This window comes from Aotus nancymaae, unplaced genomic scaffold (assembly GCF_030222135.1).
Source record: "Aotus nancymaae isolate 86718 unplaced genomic scaffold, 86718_ANA_hifiasm-v0.15.2.pri h1tg000011l, whole genome shotgun sequence".
Taxonomy (NCBI): domain Eukaryota; kingdom Metazoa; phylum Chordata; class Mammalia; order Primates; family Aotidae; genus Aotus; species Aotus nancymaae.
Genome location: NW_026988422.1, coordinates 76,720,059 through 76,730,150, shown reverse-complemented (window position 1 = coordinate 76,730,150; position 10,092 = coordinate 76,720,059).

Sequence of the window (10,092 nt, the reverse complement as noted above, 5' to 3'; positions counted from 1 at the left end):
GTATAATATATAATTATACTAACAGAAGGAGGGGATAAAAATACTAATAATATATTAATATATTATTTTTAAATATTTAAGGAAATAATGGCTGAAAATTTTCCAAAATTTGGTGACAAAAATATTTACAGATATATAAAGAAGTACCAATCCCCAAGCAGGAAAAATATAATGAAAGTCAAGTCTTAAGCACATCTGATTCAAAACACTGAAAAACAAAGACAAAGGAAAATCTTGGAACCAACTAGAGAAGAATGATATACAATGACACAAATTACATACAGGGAACATCAATGCAAATTAACACTGACTTCTAATCAGAAATAATGGATATCAGAAGATAATAAACCAACAACTTTACCATACTAAAAGGAAAAAGAAAACTGTTAATGCAGTGGTCAATATCTGGCACACACACAAAAAGTCTTTCATAAAGAAAACAAAATAAAAATATTTTCAGATGGAAGAAAACTAAGAGAACTTGCCACCGGCAGACTTGCACTATATGAAATAGTAATAAAAGTTCTTCAGGCTGAAAGAAAATGATACCAGACAAAAATGCAGATTTTCTCCCAGTCTATGGTTTGTTTTTCACTTCGTTTATAGAATCTTTTACTGAACAGAAATTTTAAGATGTAAATGTAGCCAAGTTTAACCATGTTTTTCTTTTTCCTGAAACAGAGTCTCACTCTGTCGCTCAGACTAGAGTGCAGTGGTGTGATCCAGGCTCACTGCAGCTACAACTTTTCCAGGCTCAGGTAATCCTCCCACCTTAACCTCCCAAGTAGCTGAGACTACAGGCACATGCCACCATGCCTGACTGATTTTTGGTGCGTTTTTTGTAGAGACAGGGTTTCACCATGTTGCTCAGGCTGGTCTCAAACTCCTGTGCTCAAATGTGAGCCTCTGTGTCCAGCCTATCAATCTTTTTCTTTATAGTTTGTGCTTTCCTATGTCCAGGGTTGTAAACAGATTCTTATATTTCATTTTAAAACTTTAAAAGTTTTACTTTTCACATTTAAGTGTTGTTTCAACTTAAATTCTGTTTGTGTATGGTGTGAAGTGGGGTCTGCTTTTTCCTCTATGAATAAGTAGCATCTTACCCATTTATTAAACTCTCCACCAAAAGTTTTTAATTCCATGCCAACGTGTTATGTATATATGAGGCTGTCAACTTTGTATTGTGGACCACAGGTATGTTTGTCCCTTCCTGTTTAACCATACTCTCTTAATAACGATAGCTTTACAATAAGTCTTTATAAGGCAAGTCCTCCCACCTGTGCTTATTCTTCAAATTTATCTTGGCTATATTTGACCATTTTGCCTACTGCATCTCCACCCAAATTTCACCTTGAATTGTAATTCTCAAAATCCCCACGTGTCAGGGGAAAGACCCAGTGGGAGGTAATTCAGTCGTGGGGGTGGTTACCCCATGCTGCTGTTCTCGTGATAGTGAGTGTGCTCTCACAAGATCTGATGGTTTTATAAGTGGCGTTTCCCCCTTTTGCTGAGCACTTCGCCTTCCTGCTGTCATGTTATGAAGGACATGTTTGCTTCCCCTTCCACCATAATTGTAAGTTTCCTGAGGCCTCCCCAGCCATACAGAACTGTGAGTTGATTAAACCTCTTTTCTTTATAAATTATCCAGTCTCAGGCAGTCCTTTATAGCAGCATGAGAAAGGACTAATATACCTACCATGTGAATTTTTTTAGTTTCAATTTTTAATTTTGGAAGGTATGTAGTAGGTGTATATATTTACAGATTACATGAGATGTTTTGATACATGCATGCAATGTGGAAAAAGCACATCAGGCTAAATGGTGTATTCATCACCTCAAGCATTTATCCTTTGTGTTACAAGCAATCCAGTTATATTCTTTGTTATTTTTAAATGTCTAATTAAATTATTTTTGACTATGGTCACTCTGTTGAGCTAGTTAATACTAGATCTTATTCATTATTTCTAACTATTTTTGTACTCATTAACCCTCCCTTATTGCCCCTCCACCCCCACTATCCTTCTCTGCCTCTGTTAACCATCCTTCTACTCTCTATCTAAGTTCAATTGTTTTAATTTTTAGCTACCACAAATAAATGAGAACATGTGAAGTTTGTCTTTCTGTGCCTGGCTTATTTCACTTAGCATAATAACTTCTAGTTCCATCCATATTGTTGCAAATGGTAGGATCTTATTCTTTTTTATGGCTGAATAGTACTCCCTTGTGTATATGTAAGACATTTTCTTTATCTGTTTACCTGTCTATAGACACTTAGGTTGCTTTCAAGTCTGGCTATCATGAATAGTGCTGCAATAAACATGGGAGTTCAGATATCTCTTCCATATAATGATTTCCATTCTTTTGGGTACATACCTAGAAGGAAGATTGCTGGATCTTAAAGTAGCTGTATTTTTAGGTTTTTGAGGAACCTCCAAACTGTCCTCCATAGTGGTTGTACTAATTTACATTTCCACCAAGAGTGTATGAGGGTTCCCTTTTCTCCACATCCTCTCCAGCATTTATTTTTTTCTGACTTTTGGATAAAAGTCATTTTAACTGGGGTGAGATAATATCTCATTGTAGATTTGATTTGCATTTCTCTGATGATCAATGATGTAGAACACATTTTCATATGCCTGTTTTCCATTTGTATGCCATTTTTTGAGAAATGTCTATTCAAATCTTTTGCCCCCTTTTGAATTGGATTATTATATTTTTTTCCTATAGAGTTGTTTGAACTCCTTATATATTCTGGTTATTAAGCCCTTGGCAAATGGGTAGTTTTAAATATTTTCTCCCATTCTGTAGGTTATCGCTTCACTATGTTGTTTCCTTTGCTGTGCAGAAAGAAACCTTTTAACTTGATGTGATCCCATTTGTCCATTTTTGCTTCAGTTGCCTGTGCCTGTAGGGTATTACTCAAGAAATCTTTGCCCATTTCAGTATCCTAGAAAGTTTCCCCAATGTTTTCTTTTAGTAGTTTCAGTGTTGGAGGTCTTAAATTTAAGTCTTTAATCCATCTCAGTTTGATTTTTGTATATGGTGAGAAATAGAGGAGTCTAGTTTCATTCTTTCACATTTGAATATCCAGTTTCCAGCACCATTTATTGAAGAGACTGTTTTTTTCCCAATATATGTTCTTGGCAGTTTTGTAAAAAAATGAATTCACTGTAGATGTATAGATTTATCTCTAGGTTCTCTGTTCTGTTCCATTAGTCTGTGTGTCTGCATTTATGCCAGTACCATGCCATTTTGGTTACTATAGCTCTGTAGTGTAAGTTGAAGTCAGGTAATGTGATTTTTCCAGTTTTGTTCCTTTTGCTTAAGGTAGCTTTGGTTGTTCTGGGCCTTTTGTGGTTCCATATAAATTTTAGAATTTTTTTCTATTTTTGTGAAGAATGTCATCAGTATTTTGATAGGGCTTGAATTGAATCTATAGATTGCTTTAGGTGGTATGGGCATTTTAACAATATTAATTATTCTAGTTCATGAACATGGAATATCTTTCCTTTTATTATATCTTCAATTTCTTACATCAATGTTTTATACTTTTCTTGTGGAGATCTTTCACTTCTTTGGTTAAGTCAATTTCTAGGTATTTTATCTTACTTGTAACTATCGTAAATGGCATTATTTTCTTGATTTCTTAAGATTGTTTGCTTTTGGCCTATAGAAACACTATTGATTTTGGTATGTTGATTTTGTAACTTGCAACTTTACTGAATCTGCTTATCCATTCGTTTTTTAAATATGAATAACACTGTGTTTTTATTATATCAAGGTATGTTTCTTCTATAAACTAAAAATACAATTCTAAGCCCCCCTACTCCACCAACCACTGAATGAACCCCTCATTTTGGCCAAGGGCATTCCAAAGTTAACCTGAAAAACTGCTTCAGAACATGATGGGAAGGGAGGGGTCAGATATGCCTCATTACATCCTCCTCCCTTTTGGAATTCAGGAAAGGCCAAACAGCATTAACATCAACACAGACCTTAAGTCTGATAAGAAGTTGTAATCTATTATCTCTGAAGCCAGCTACCTGGAGGCTTCATCTGCATGATAAATCTTTGGTCTCCACAACCCCTTATTGTAATGCAGATATTCCTTTCTATTGATTCCAGGTCTTTAGATAATAACAACTCTTTCAACCAATTGCCAATCAGAAAATTGTTTAATCTTCCTATAACCTGGTAGCCTGTGATTCAAGCTGTCCCACCTTTCCAGACCAAACCAATGTATGCCTTACAGGCATTTATTGATGTATTATGTCTCCCTAAAAGAGATAAAAGCAGACCATGCCACAACTACCTTGGGCCCCTATCATCAGCACCTCCTGAGGCTGTGTTATGGGTGCATTCTTAACCTTGGCAAAATAAACTTCCTAAATTGATTGAGACTACTTTCAGATACTTTTGGGTTCACTTTTTCTATACTCAGTTTTATGAGAATTTTTATCATGAAGAGATGTTGCATTTTATCAATTGCTTTTTCAGCATCAATTGAAATGATCATATGGTTTTTATTCTTTATTCTGTTGATATGATGTGTCTCATTGATTGATTTGTATATGTTGAACTATCATTGCATCCCTGGAATAAATCTCATTTGGCCATGATAAATGTTCTTGGTTGTTGTTGTTGTTGTTGTTGTTGTTAGCTATCTCCTACATGAAGGATATCTTTTCGTAAGATGTGTTGTTGAATTTGGTTTGCTAGTATTTTGTACAGAAGTTTTGCATCAATATTCATCAGTGATATGGGCCTATAGTGTTTTTCCCCCCTTTTTTGATGTTTCTTTGCCTGGTTTGGTATCAGGGTAATATTGGCCTCATAGGATGAACTTAAAAGTATTCTCTCCTCTTCTACTTTTACAAAATGTTTGAGGAGGATTGGTATTAATTCTTCTTTAAATGTCTGGCAGAATTCAGCGGTGAGGCCATCAGGTCCCAGGTTTCTCTGCCTGGAGACATTGGTCTGTTCATGTTTTGGATTTCTTGATGGTTCAATTTTGGTGGCTTGTATGTGTCTAGGAATTTATTATTTTCTTCTAGAGTTTCCAATTTATTGGCATATATTGATCATTCCTCATAGTAGCCACTAAATGAGCCTTTGAATTTCTGTGGTATAAGTTGTAACATCTCCATTTTCATCTCCTATTTTATTTATTGGAGTCTTCTCTCTTTTTTTCTTAGTCTGGCTACAGATTTGACAATTTTGTTTATCTTTTCAAAAAGCCAAATTTTTGTTTCATTAATTTTTGTATTTTCTTTTCATTTTAAGTTCATTTATTTTTGCTTTGATCTTTATTATTTCTTTCTTCTACTAATTTTGGGTTCAGTTTGCTCTTGATTTTCTAGTTCTTTAGGATGTATTATTAAGTTGCTTATTTGAAGTTTTCTTCTTCTATAATGTAGGCACTTACGACTGGGAACTTCTGTCTTCATACTGCTTTTGCTGTATCCCATAGGTTTTTGTATGTTGTATTGCCATTATCATTTGTTTCAAGAAAATTTTCAATTTCCTTCTTAATATCTTTGTTGACCCACTGGTCATTCAGAAGTATATCGCTTAATTTCCACATGGTTGTATAGCTTGTATAGTTCATATATCTGGGTACTCCACTATTGGGTGCATATATATTTACTATATCCTCTTGCTGAATTGACCCCTTTATCATTACATAGTGGCCTTTGTCTCTTACAGTTTTTGTTTTGAAATCTATTTTGTCTGATATAAATATAGCTACTCCTGCTCTATTTGGTTTCCATTGGCATGGAATATCTTTTTCTATCCCTTTGTTTTCAGTCTACGTGTGTCTTTATAGGTAAAGTGTGTTTCTTGTCGGCAACAGATCATTAGGTCTTCTTTTTTTTATCTCTTCAGCCATTCCATGTCTTTTGATTAGAGAGTCTAATTTACATTCAATATTATTACTGATAAGTAAGAACTTACTCCTACCATTTTGTTATTTGCTTTCTGGTTGTTTTGTGGTCTTCTCTTCCTTCTTTTCTTTATTCCTGTCTTCCTTTTAGGGAAGATAATTTTCTATGGTGGTACAATTTACTTATTTTAGTTTTCAAGGGATGAATAATAGTGATGTTATTTTATTTTATTTAGTTAGTCATTTTTAATTATTTTTTAGTCTTGTATTAAGACAGGGTCTTACTATGTTGCCCAAGCTGGTCTGGAACTCCTAGCTTCAAGCAATCTTCTTACCCTGGCCTCCTAAAGTGCTAGTATTACAGGGATGAGCCACCATATCTGGTCCTGATAGTATGATTTAATTTATTGCTTTTTATTTTTTGCATATCCTTTGTATATTTTTATTTAAGGTTACCATGAGGCTTACAAATGCTATCTTATAACTCATTATTTTAAGCTGATAACAGCACTGTTTGCATAAGGAAACAACCAAACAAAAAGAAAACTAATAAAATTCTACACCTTAACTTCATCCCCCTGCTTTTCAACTTTTCATTGTTTCTATCTTATTGTACTCTCTGTGTCTTGAAAAGTTGTAGTTATCATTTTGGATGAGTTCATCATTCAGTCTTTTTAATTAAGGTAAGAATGGCTTATATACCACAGTTACAGTGTTGTAATACTCTGTGTTTTTCTGTGTACCTACTATTGGTAGTGAGTTTTATACCCTCAGATGATTTCTTATTGCTCATTAACATCTTTTTTTTTTCTGATTGAAGTACTCCCTTTAACGTTTCTTGTAGGATAGATCTGGTGTTGATGAAATCCCTCAGCTTTTGTTTGTCTGGGAAGGCATTTCTCCCTCATGTTTGAAGGATATTTTCACTGGATATACTATTCTAGGGTAAAAGTATTTTTCCTTCAGCTCTTCAAATATGTCATGCCACTCTCTCCTGGCCTGTAATACTGAACTTTACAAATACAGAGAAAGATATCAACATTTAAGTACAAGAAGGTTATAAAACACCAACAAAATTTAACCCAAAAAAGACTGCCTTGAGTCATTTTATAATCAAACTCCCAACAGTCAATATTGGAGCTCTCAATTTTATGTTATTTCTTTATTTTCTCTTGCTGCTTTTAGGATATTTTCTTTATCCTTGACCTTTGGCAGTTTATTAAATGCCTTGAGGTAGTCTTCTTTGGGTTAAATCTGCTTGGTGTTCTATAGCCTTCTTGAACTTGGATATTGATATATTTCTCTTAGTTTGGGAAGTTCCCTGTCATTATCCCTTCGAATAAACTTTCTCTTTTTTTTTTTTTTTTTGAGACGGAGTTTTGCATGGCATGATCTCGGCTCACCCCAACCTCTGCCTCCTGGGTTCAAGCGATTCTCCTGCCTTAAGGCCCAAGAGTTCTCCAGTCTGCTTGTACTGAATGCTGCCTAGCCTGGGACTCACCCTTGAGGGCAACACACTCCCCTCTGACTCAGGGTAGGCCTAGAAATGCCATCCAGGAGCCAATACCTTGAACTGGGGACCCCAAGAGCCTGCTTGGTGCTCTACTCTCCTGTGGCTGAGCTGGTACATATGGTGCAAGACAAAGTCTGCTTTTCTTTTTCCTCCACTTTCCTCAAGCAGAAGGAGTCTCTCCCCATAGCCACCACAGCTGAGAATGTGCTGAGTCTCACCTGAAGCCAGAATGTCTGAATTTCACCCACGGCCCAAAGTGTACTTCCTAGCAGCATTGTCAGTTATTCAGGGATCAAAGGCTCTTTAGTTAGCAGACAATGGATACTGCCAGGACTGGGTCTTTCCCTTCGAGGCAGCAGGCTCCCTTCTGGCCCAGGGTGTGTCTAGAAATGTAATCCAGGAGCCTGGAAAGGGGGCCTCATTACTTTGACCATTGCCCTATTCTACTGTGGCTGAGCTGGTATCCAAGAAGCAAGACAAAGTCCTCTACTCTTCCCTCTCCTCTCCTCACGTGGAAGGAAGGGGCTGCTTTTGAAGCCATGAGTTGTGCAGCCTGGGAGTGTGGGAGGGGTGGCACAAGCACTCTCCTCACCACCCCAGCTGGTGTTTCAGTAAGTGGCATGCCCCCCCAAGTCCACTGGCTCTGAACCCAGATCATCACTAGGCCTCACCCAGGAGTTCCTTGTGGCCTAGGATGCCTTTCAAGTTTAGGGTCCCAGAACACTCCATCCCTAGGTGGCAAGGCTTGCCAGAACTAAAGTTCAGACTGCTGGATGGGCAATTCCCCTCTTGCTAGGGCTGGTTTATATACTCCCTCTGTGGGCAGACATCAGCTGATGTCAGCCTCGTTTTGCCTTCTGCTATGAGAGGGCAGAATTCAGTTTAATGTAATATTTCACCATCGCTGCACTCACCCACTCCCAAATGTCCAGATTCTCTCTCTCTGCCACACGGCCACTGCCAGGTAAGGGAGGAAGGTTGGTGTCAGTGATTCAAAACTCTTTTTTACCCTCTTCAATACCCCTTTCAGTGATATGAAGTTTCAACCAGATTTGTGAGTGATCACCTAATTTTTGGTTCTTATGCAGGTTCTTTTTGTGTATAAATAGTTGTTACATTGGTGTCTTTATCAGGGGAATGATTGATGAAGTCTCTATTCAGCCATCTTAGCAAATTACATTTTAAAACCTTTTGAAATTTTGACTGGAATTGCATTGGATATATGAAATAATTTAGAGAAAATTTAAATCTTCAGTGTTTTCATTCATGGGAATGATGTTTTTTTCCATGTATCTAGATATTTTATTTTTTATTTATGTTTCCTTTATTTATTTATTTTACAGACAGGGTCTTGCTCTGTCATCCAGGCTATAGTGCAGTGGTACTATCATACCTCACTGCCTCCTTGAACTCCTGGCCTCATGCAATCCTTCTACCTCTGCCTCTCAAGTAGCTGGGACTACAAGAGCATGCCACCAAATCTGGCTAATTTATTTTTATTTTTTGTAGAGATGGAGGTCTCACTGTGTTGTCCAGGCTGGTCTCAAATTCCTGGCCTCAAGTGATTCTCTTGCCTTGGCCCCTCAGAGTACTGGGATTATAGGTATGAACCACTGCACCTGGCTGTACCTAGCTTTTCAATAATATGCTGTCGTTTTCTCTGTAAGAGTACTGAATATCTTTTGTTAAATTTATTTCTAAGTATGTTATAATTTTATTGCTATTTGGAATGGAATATTGTTTCATATTATATTTCTAAATAATTATCATTGGGATATACTAAAAATATTGATTTTAGGTTGATCTTATATCTAACAACCTTGTTAATATCTCTTATCAGTTCTAATACTTTGTAGATTCTCTTAAATGTTCTATATAAACAAAGTTAGCATCTACAAATAATGAGAGTTTTGATTTGCACTTACAATTATTATACTTATTATTCAATCTTATTACATTGGATAAGATCTCCAAAACAATGCTGAATAAAAGCAGTATACCTAAAATGTATAAAACCAAGTTGTGCCTCAACCACCCTGGGCACACATTATTAGGACCTCCTGAGGCTGTGTCACAGGTATGTCCTTAACCTTGGCAAAACAAACTTTGTAAATTGCTCAGCTGAGACAATAGAGAAGAAATATATGAGAGTGTGAACCAAAAAGGATCTGAGTCTACATCTGGTTCACACTCTCATATATTTCTTCTCTACTGTCTCCTCCCTTTTCTTCTGGAACTTCTAATTGATATTAATATTTCAGAACCTCTAATTCTATCTGTATCTCTTACTTGCTTGTTCATATTTCTTATCTTCTCACCTCTCATGACATATTCTGAGTGAGTTCCTCAGAACTAGCTCTCAATTCACTGATTCTCTTTGTGTCCAATCCAGTGCTTATCCTAATTAATGTTTCATTTCAATTGAGTATATATTTCATTTTCACATATTCAATTGTATTTTTTCATATCTACCTCTTCTCAGTTCATATCTGCTTCATTTTTCTTTACAATATTTGTTCCTCCTTATGCATTTTATTCCTTCATTCAATGCCAAATATACTTGTTTTAGGGTTTCTGACAGTTTGTTTCATAAAAATAATTTTATTTATAGTGCATTTACATTCTTATAATTTTTTATGCTGTATTTTTTTCTTTTTCTTTTTCTTTTTTTTTTTTTGAGACAGAGTCTCACTCT